Below are 9,669 nucleotides of genomic sequence, written 5' to 3'. Positions count from 1 at the left end.
GACGCCTCTGGTCGCTTTTGACACACACGAACCTCTGACATATCCTGCGTGGGACACCACCCAGGAGTCAGTGGGGATTTGGTAATGGACCTTCTTTACATTTCTGGGAGAATGGCCTCAGTAGGCTTCTTTAGTTCCCAAGGGCTCTACCTTGGGGTGCCTTTTAACCCACTGGAAATAATTTGGATTGCAAAACTTAGGAAAGGACTGAGCTCCTGTAACACTGCATGGCCTCAGTGGGATCTATCAGTTAGATCTCCTCTGCAGGAAACAGGCAAATTGACCTAGGATACCTTCATTGCTCATACCCAGGCCTTAATTGCTCTGCACAAGGACCCTGAACTAAGGGGCTTTTGTGGAATGTGTTTGTCAAAATGAGTCAATTAGTAAACCCAGGTTGTTGGGCCATCCTTAGCAAAAGGGACTCTGACTGTCTCTCTGTTTCTCCTAATAGATGTGGGGGCTTCTCCCTCACTCAATTCCCGTGTTAATGGCTGTAAATGGAGCCAACTGGGGTTAGTCTAACTCGAGACAGAGACCGTAAGGAATATTCCCAAGCAGCTGCTGAAACTCCCTTTGTTTCGGGGAAGTTTCCCTGTCTTCTCTGGCCCGAAATGGACTGCTTAACCCCTCCCCCTTGCTCGTGGGAAAGCTTGGCGTCTGTTCCTTTGTTGGGGTTTATGAGCTCCAAAACCGGGAATCCTTTCTCTGCCTCCTGGCAACACTTTGTTTCCTCTGTTACCCCTTTTATCCTGTTTCTGTGCACAACGTGGGTGCAGCCTGCATGACTAGCCTCTAGATCATGCACCATGGCTCCTTCTCTCTTCACTGTCAAGGAGCAAGAAGAGCACCCCCTGGACCTAACACTCCACTCCAGATCTTCCCACTTGTGTCTCAGGTAAACATTCAAAGTGGAGTGGGTCCAGGTGAAATGTAAATCAGTATTGGATTCAAGTTAAGTTTGTTGGTTTAAGATAAGACATGTCTTTTAAGTTATCAGCAGTAAATGTGAAATTTCGAAGTTTACTGAAGGTCAAATAAGCTCATGTTATTTATTAAAATTTGTTAGCAAAGAGATGACTAAACTGATGGTTAATTGTCTGTCTCAAAGTTTTAATGGGTAATTGCTGAAGTAGCTTTCAAAGTCTTCGGTAACCTGAAAGTTTTAAAGTTTTGCTTGGGTGACAAATGGAATTAAATTGTGGACATCTAGGTCTTAAAGGATAAAATGCTAAATCATTAATTACTGGATGTAGGTTTGTGCTTTTGACTTCTTAACTGCAAAGAAACTAAGAGTATTTAAATCTGTTGGTAAATGTGTTTTGCACTTAACTGTTTCATAAATTTGGCATCTGAAGAATTCTGTTGTAACAGTTCACAGTTGGTTAATACTTAGTCTTCACTAGAGATTAAGGGGTTTCTAAGAGTATCAAATTCTGCTTAGTGTAACTAAGACTGATGGAAATAAGGGAAACTCTGTAGGAAAGTAGATGATATGTAAGAAAGATTTAAAGAAGGGAAATGCACTTTATTAAAGATAAAAGGTAATTTTGTCCTAAATGAGATGGTTGTTTGGAAGGAAATGGCTTGGGAAAAAACCTGAATGCAGAGGAAAGTTGTAGAAGGTTTGTGAAGGGAAATCTTCAGAAAAGGAATTTTAGCTATGGTCAAGATGGACTAAGATTGAAATGAATGGGTTTTAAAGGTACATTGGTACAAGACTGAAATTGTCTCTGTTCAAAAGGTCAAAGTTTTCTTAGATTAATTGATCTGTTAAGAGAATGTAAATGGTTTTCTCTTTGCCAGCCCAGAAAACCCAGTTTCTATGTTTTGTTTTATCACGTGTTTAACATCCCTAATTATATTTAGGCATGTGCTTTAAAACTTTAAAAGATTTATCAAATGTTGACAAGATTTAAGTTGTAAATCTCTTTAACTCCGGCTTTTCCTTGATATGTGAAGCTGCTCATGAAGTACTACTGAACCAGTGAAAAATATTGGATTACATTTGGGAAAATGCTATAACTGTTGTAGAGATTCTATGCACTTCCTAAAGTTTTAATGTTGTAAGAGATCATCGCTTGATATTGTAATTATGGAAATGTTATGTGTCACAGAAGTAACCTGATTTCCTTGCAGCTGAATTGTAAACTCCCATCTCTTCAGCTCTAACCATATACATTCCGAGTTTTGTCATTTATAATTGTTTTAATTCTTTTGTAAAATGAGTTTTATCTTCAAGGATATTCATACAAAGGACTTTCAGGACAAATACAGATATTTGATATACTTGAAAATCCTAAAACTCAAATGGGTAAGAATTTACAAAACTAACTAAAGCTGCATTCACCAGATTTAGTAACATGGGACTAAATGAACTAAAAGATTCTAGTGTTGTGTGTCTTAATGTTTTGTCTTTAAACATTGCTGGTTCTCTAATGTTTGCTCTTCCAGACTAGGGATACTTTTTCTTAAGTTATCTGTAACTTACAGAGATGTAAAATATTTGCAAACAAATCAAATCATTCAACTTTTCTCTCTATCTGAACCCTCTGAAACCAAAAGGTCTCAGAAAGTATTCTTTCTTCCATGGCAGTCAGTCATTTGCATAAGTTCAATAAGAATCTGTTCTCCTTGTAACAGGACAGCATTGGAAACTGGTTATTTTACCAAGGCTTTGACTGGAATGTCATATTTGAGAAAGACATGCATAGACTCAGTTATGACCAGACAGCTTTAAGGAACTAAGGTTGACTTTCTGAAACCTGGAGCCATAAAGCCCCTTGGGACTGTTGGCCTGATACCTTGCTTACAGAGTTCCTAGCAGCCTCACCAGGTGAGTAAAGAATGTCACTCCTTAGTAGGTGCATCCTCAGGAAGAGGAATTTGCCCAAGGGTATTGCAGGCAGGCCTGATGGCAAGTACAGGGCTTGACTTCTGGCCCGGAGAGGCTACTAAAAGTTCAACCTAGAGATATCTTATAAGAAGTTCCAGCAAAGCAGATTCTAAAAGATCTTTATGATCACACTCAACTGTTCTTGCTGAGCTTATGTAAATAATGGGCCAAGTTTGTTAAAACTGGACTTGTTTCACAAGTTAATTAGTCCTGATTTGGCTATCTCTTTAAATGAGGGTTATTTTAGAGAGAAAAATTCTGTTTTAGTAACACACTTTTATGGATGTTAAATTCTAGAGTTGATTGTCTTTAAATGTTTACCTAAGCTAGACAATTTGAGGTAAACTTCAGAGAAGTTACACAATAGCTTCTTTTTTTATTTTTGTGGGTAAGACCCCACGGCACATGATTAAACAACTGGAAAAGGGGATTGATTCCCCTACAATTGTATAACTTAACTAACACCTTGTTTGTCGATGCGATAATGAAATTGCCTAAAATCCAGCCTATCACACTCCATAGGAATAACTATGGACTTGTGGAGATAATGGATGACCTCACTTTCTTTCTGATTGGATCGGATGATGCATGGGGGACTCCCCTTATCTCTTGACAAGTTTTCTCACTTGCCAGTGATCCTCTGTAATCAGAATATTGTTAAGGCTGGACCACTCAAAGGTCTTCTTATTGGTTTCATTACTTAGTTATATTTATCCTAGAGGCCACCTCTGTTGAGGTGCAATTGCAAACAGATGCTTTAGCGAAACCTAGAACAGCTCTCCTATAAAAAGAGCCTCAGAGCTCACTATGGACAGCCCCTAACTAATGAGTTCACATCAGGTACAGATTTGTCTTAGAATTCAAAGGCCACCAATGAATGATGGAGGCCGACTAATTAAATACTGGGCTACACTAACAGATATGCCAGAAATAATACTTAAAACTTGTCAAACTTTAAACCTAGTTACCTGTATGCCTGAACCTGACCACTGTACTTCTTTCTCTGTAGAGCAAAACTGTTCAGAGGTTATTGATCTTGCTTACTCTATTTGGCCAGATTTAAGATGCCTCTGTTAAAAATGTGAATGACAGTTTACTGATGACAGTAGTTTTCATAGAAAAAAAGTAAGAAAAGCTAGGTATACTGTAGTGCTCACTAGCACTTTTCAATTGCCAAAGCCTAAGAATAAACATTAACACTGACTCCAATATGCTTTCTTGGTACTACATGTCCATGGAGCTCTTTGGAAGGAAAGGGGATTGGTATCAAGCCATAACTCCCCAATCAAATATGGGCCTAAGTGGAAAGACCCTTCTTATGGCTATACTAAGGATGGCGTATATCAAATCTGGGATACATATTTCATACCCACACCCATTGGACAGCTCAGTCAAAAGGCAGTTTTTTGCTGGGAACAAAATAAACATACGTATGATACTTGGGCAAATAACACATGGTATCAAGGATGGCTATCGTTAGAAATGTGTTCCCAAATAATAGTACTCCAGGCTATTGAATGTTTTGTTACTGATTGGGTAAGAAGACCTGGAACTAGATGGTCAGCTCCAAACGGAACCTACTGGATATATGGAACTTAACCTGTGGCCCTGGCTTCCTCCTGGGTGGATAGGTCGCTGTACTTTAGGATTTGCCTGGATTCATGGGTGCGTTACTAAAACCATCACCACTCCAGCTAATCTCCCCAATTTAAAGCAAAGATGGACATGATCTGTTTTTAAATGGTATGATCACTTAGCATCCACTTTTGTTCCATCTGCGGGACTAGAGGATGCCATGTGGCATGTAGAAGCCCTCAGTAAATATACTACAAAGGCACTCAGTGATTCACTAAATAGCCTCTCCCTACTTAATACCAAAGTCTCAGATATGCAAGGCAGTCCTACAAAATAGGATGGCCTTAGATGTCCTGACAGCAGCACAGGGTGGCACATGTGCAATTATCAAGACAGAATGTTGTGTGTACATCCCAGACTATCACAAAAATGTCACAGGACTAATAAGAGATATGAATGCCCAGATTAAGGCTCTACAAGATCCTCTCTCTCTCTCTCAGTGAATGGTTAGGTTCCTGGTTTGAAGGAGGACTATGACCAACAATTAAAAATCTCCTTTTCGGGCTTCTCATTCTTATGGCCTTGTTAATCTTAATATGTTGCTTTGTTCAATGTTTCTCTACTTTTTGCCGAGACTCCATTGCTGCAATGACTTCACCACGACAGATGATCCTTACCACGTGCAAAGACACTCCTTCACTGTCAGCACTGGATTCAGCTGCCTCCACCTTTCGTAACTCCCCTATACATTCCCCCACTGATCAATGTTGACCTGAGTAGGTAGGGACAGCTCTACGCCCCTATTCAGCAGGAAGAAGTTACAGAAGATGAGACCTTCCACCCTCAACAACATTAAAGAGTTAAGGGTAAAAATTGTTCAGGGGGGAATGATGAGGGAGCAGGAGGCTGGCTGAGGACGGAGCAGGGGCTGGCGCCTTGCACCCCCTCTCCACCGGCTCCCCTCAGTAATATGTGTCATATTCCTCAGGCACCCCTGACTATCCTAGAAGGAAAACAAATAGTTAACTTGCAGAGATCACAGTCCTGCAAGGCAGGAGTCTCCCTTGGTTTGCAAATGTCCTTGCAAATGTCCTTGAGATTTACAACAAAGAAGTTACCTTATCAATGACCCAATTTCCAAAGACACATAACTCAGTTCCTCAAGCCCTAACGTCACCCTACCCTCCATAAAAAACCGAAGGAGGCGGAGGTAGAAGGAAAAGTAAATAAAGTTAAATTTCTCCTAAACCTAAATCTCATTAACAAGGACGCTTGTTAGCAGGAATGTCACATTCCACCAGGAGACTCCCAATTGTCTTTATGTTAATGCCTCATTAGAGTGAAAGTGGCCTTGGCTTGATAGTAACCAGGCCTTCAATATCCTGTTAGTCTTCTTTACCCCAATAGCCCTTCTGAAACTCCCTTCCCCTCACCTTCCCCCAACTGCAAGGTATATAACATGCCTACTCTCACAACCCGGGGCAGCAGCTCTTCCTGCCCACGGGTCCTGTCCCCGTGCTTTAATAAACCACCATTTTGCACCAAAGATGTCTCAAGAATTCTTTCTTGGTCATCGGCTCTGGACCTCAGCCCACCGAACCTCACCTAGGTTCTAGAACTTCATCACACGAGATCTCGTTTCTACTCTGCAGAGTGTGCCTGCCGTCCCCTCACCCAGAAACCTAAGCCTACTTGTGTTCTCAGACTTCCGTCCACACACTCCTGGCCCCCAAACCCTCCAGTCTGGGAATTCTGGAGCCACAATGTAGCACTCTGCCTGCCCTCCAGAAGAAAAATGTTGCCCTATGGGGCTACCCAGAAATGACAAATGAGGAACAACTTGCAAGCCCCTCAACTGTACCCCAATTATGCAGTCTAGCCTGAGCCCTAAAGCCTTGTCTGACACAGCCTGAGCCTAGACCTCCCAACCGACACGCAGACAAATAGCCATACACTGAGCACATCGGACCCTCCATTCTCTTAGGTCGTCATCTCTTCCCAACCTCGGTCTTCAGGCTTCAGAAACCTAAATGGTATCTCCACTCACTTCCCAGGGGTGAACGTGATGCAGAAATCGTAACTCCTCCTTCCCCCTGGCCAGAACATTGTGGTTGGAATGCTGTCCATCTTTCATTGTAGGAGAAACCAGTATGGCCCATGAGTGCCCACCCATGCTTGAGGATCGCGGTAGGCACAAACGCACATTGTGACCCTCAGCGTGACCCCTTTCCTCAAGTAAAGCCTCTCAGTGGCTGGATCCAGATCCGAATATGGGGCTTTCCATGCCCCAAGTCTCCCAATCTTAACCAGAGTTCGAAATATCTAGTCATCCCTACTCTGGGCTCTGCTTTAGAATCCCTCTTTGGTGGGACACCTGAGGTAAATAAATACACAAAGGACTCCTCCCACCCACAGAATGACCCCAACCACTTGGGATCGGGTCAAATCCCCAGAAAGAAAGACTCGTCCATGGCCCATGAGGCCACCCCAACACTCCACGGCCACTGTTGACACAAAATCCAGAGACATAACTTTGAGCAAGCGCCTCACACTTGCCCTTTGTTCATAGCCCGAATAATTCTTCCCACGTTCTGTAGATTGGGCCTGCCATACCTACGTCCACAAACATAAGGCAAGTTTGTGTTTCAGCCTTCTGTACGACAGTCCTGTTCCACACACCCTCCAGGTTGGGTCCCCTGGAGCCACATCTCAGAACTGTGCCTGCTTCTCCAAGGGAATTCTGCCCATTCCATTGCAGACAACCCTAGATATTAGGAGAAAACTCCAAAGGACCCGACGCCGTCCCAATAGTGTAGGCCTCCCAGGACAAACAGGGCCGATCTGTCCCAAGCTGAGCAACTACTTCAACTTAGACCTGTACACAGATATCCCCAGAGAAGAAGATTGAAATGGATAGGCATCTAGACCCTTATTGAATCTATTGCATTTGTTTCCAGGCATCTCTCCTCAGAGTCCTGGTTTCCAATATTAGTATATGGGGGTTTCCAGAGGTACCAATCAGAATAAATCTCGTCTCCACATGGGAAATGTGCTATTTGAAGCTTTGTGAAAAGCTCCAGTTAGGAGAAACCTTGAGGTCCCAAGAGCCACCGCCCCATTCCAAGGTCTCAATGGACATAAACCCACAATAAACTCACTCAGGTGAGTCCATTTCAACTCAACGCCCTTGGTTGCTTCCCCAGAGACAGCAGATCAAACCTGCCTTGTTGCTAGGAGACAATTGTAATGCGAAGTGGGCTGCCCAGGCATCCATCCTTAGAACCCTGCTCTGGAGAACTTCCTTATGGGGACGTCCTGGATCCATCCAAGATGTCTTGACTGTCTCGGAGAACGAATCCTTGCAGTTTGGAGCAACACACACTCCCATCATGGGAAAACTTCCATGGCCTCGTGATACCCCACCCCCTTCATGAATGGGCCATGATGGACAGAAACTCAAGCCTGGGTCAACGTCTGATCCTCGCCCTGACTTCAGATACACGAGATCTTGACTCAGCTCTGCAGAGCGTGCCTGCCGTGTCCTCGCCCCGAAACCTAAGCCTAGCTTGTGTTCTCAGACTTCCATCCTCATACTCCTGGCCCACAAGCTCTCCAATTTGGGAATTCCGGAGACACAATGCAGCACTCTGTCTGCCCTCCAGAAGAAAAACTTTGCCCTAAGGGACTACCCAGAAATGCCAAATGAGGATCAACCTGCACGCCTCTCGACTCTACCCCAAATATTTTATACAGTCTAGCCCTGTCTGCCACAGTCTGATCCCGGACCTCCCGACCGACACCCAGACAGCTAGGGCCACACCTCAGGACTGTGACTGCCCTCTCCATGTGAATTCTGCCTATTCCAATGGAAACAACACTACAGATTAGGAGAAACTTCCAAAGTCCCTGAGACCACCATAGTAGTGTAGGCCGCCCGGGACAAACAAGAACTATCTGACACAAGCTGAGAAATGCCCTGAGAACCATAGACAGATGCTCCAAGAGAAGATTGAAGCAGACAGGACCCTAGGTGCCAATCGGATCTATTGCTTTGGATTCCAGGCGTCACTCCTCGATGCCTGGTTGCCAATACCAGCTTATGGGGGTTCCTGAGGCACCAATCAGAACAAATCTCGTCTCCACATGGGAATCTTGCCCTTTGGAGCAGTGTGAAAACCTCAGTTAAGAGAATCCTTCAGGGCGCCGACACCACCGCCTAATTCCAAGGTCTCCATGGACACAAACCCACATTATGACCGATCCTCAGGAAAGTCCATTTCAACTCAGTCCCCTCGGTTGCTACCCCAGAGCCAGCAGATCAAACATGCCTGGTCGCTAGGAGACAATTGGAATGGGAGGTGGGCTGCCCAGACATCCATCCTTAGAGCCCTGCTCTGGAGAACTTCCTTATGGGACGTCCTGAATCCATCCAACATGTCTCAACTGTCCCGCAGAATGACTCCTTGCTGTTTGGAGCATCACACAATCCCACCATGGGAAAACCTCTATGGCCTCGTGATGCCCCCACACCTTCATGAACGGGCAATCATGGACAGAAACTCCATCCTCAGCCAGTGTCTGATCCTCACCCTGACTTCAGAAGTATGAGATCTCAATTCAGCTCTGCAGAGTGTGCCTGCTGTGACCTCACCCCAAAACCTAAGCCTAGCTTGTGTTCTCAGACTTCCATTCTCACAATCCTGGCCACAAGCCCTACAGTTTGGCAATTCTGGAGACACAATGCAGTACTCTGCCTGCCCTCCAGAAGAAAAACGTTGCCCTATAGAGCTAACCAGAAACGCCAAATGAGGAACAATCTGCTTGCCACTCGACCGTAGCACAATTATTCAGTCTAGCCTGTGCTCTAAAGCACTGTCTGACACAGCCTGAGCCTAGACCTTCCGTCAGACATCCAGACAGCTGGCCGTACACTGAGCCCATCGCACACACAATGACTTTAAGTCATGATCTCTACCCAACCTCGGTTGTCAGGCTTCAGAACCTAGATGTTATCTCCACTGACTGCCCAGGAGTGAACGTGATGCAGATATCAGAACTCCTCCTTTCCCATGGCCAGAAACCTTGTGGTTGGCATGCTGTCCAAAGTACATTGTAGGAGAAAGCAGCGTGGTCCATGTGGTCCCGCCTATCCCTTAGGGCTGCAATTTGTACAAGCACAAATTGTGACCCTCAGAGTG

The sequence above is a fragment of the Neovison vison genome, chromosome 4 (genome assembly GCF_020171115.1).
Source record: "Neovison vison isolate M4711 chromosome 4, ASM_NN_V1, whole genome shotgun sequence".
Lineage (NCBI taxonomy): Eukaryota > Metazoa > Chordata > Mammalia > Carnivora > Mustelidae > Neogale > Neogale vison.
Note: the sequence above shows the minus strand (reverse complement) of the source record.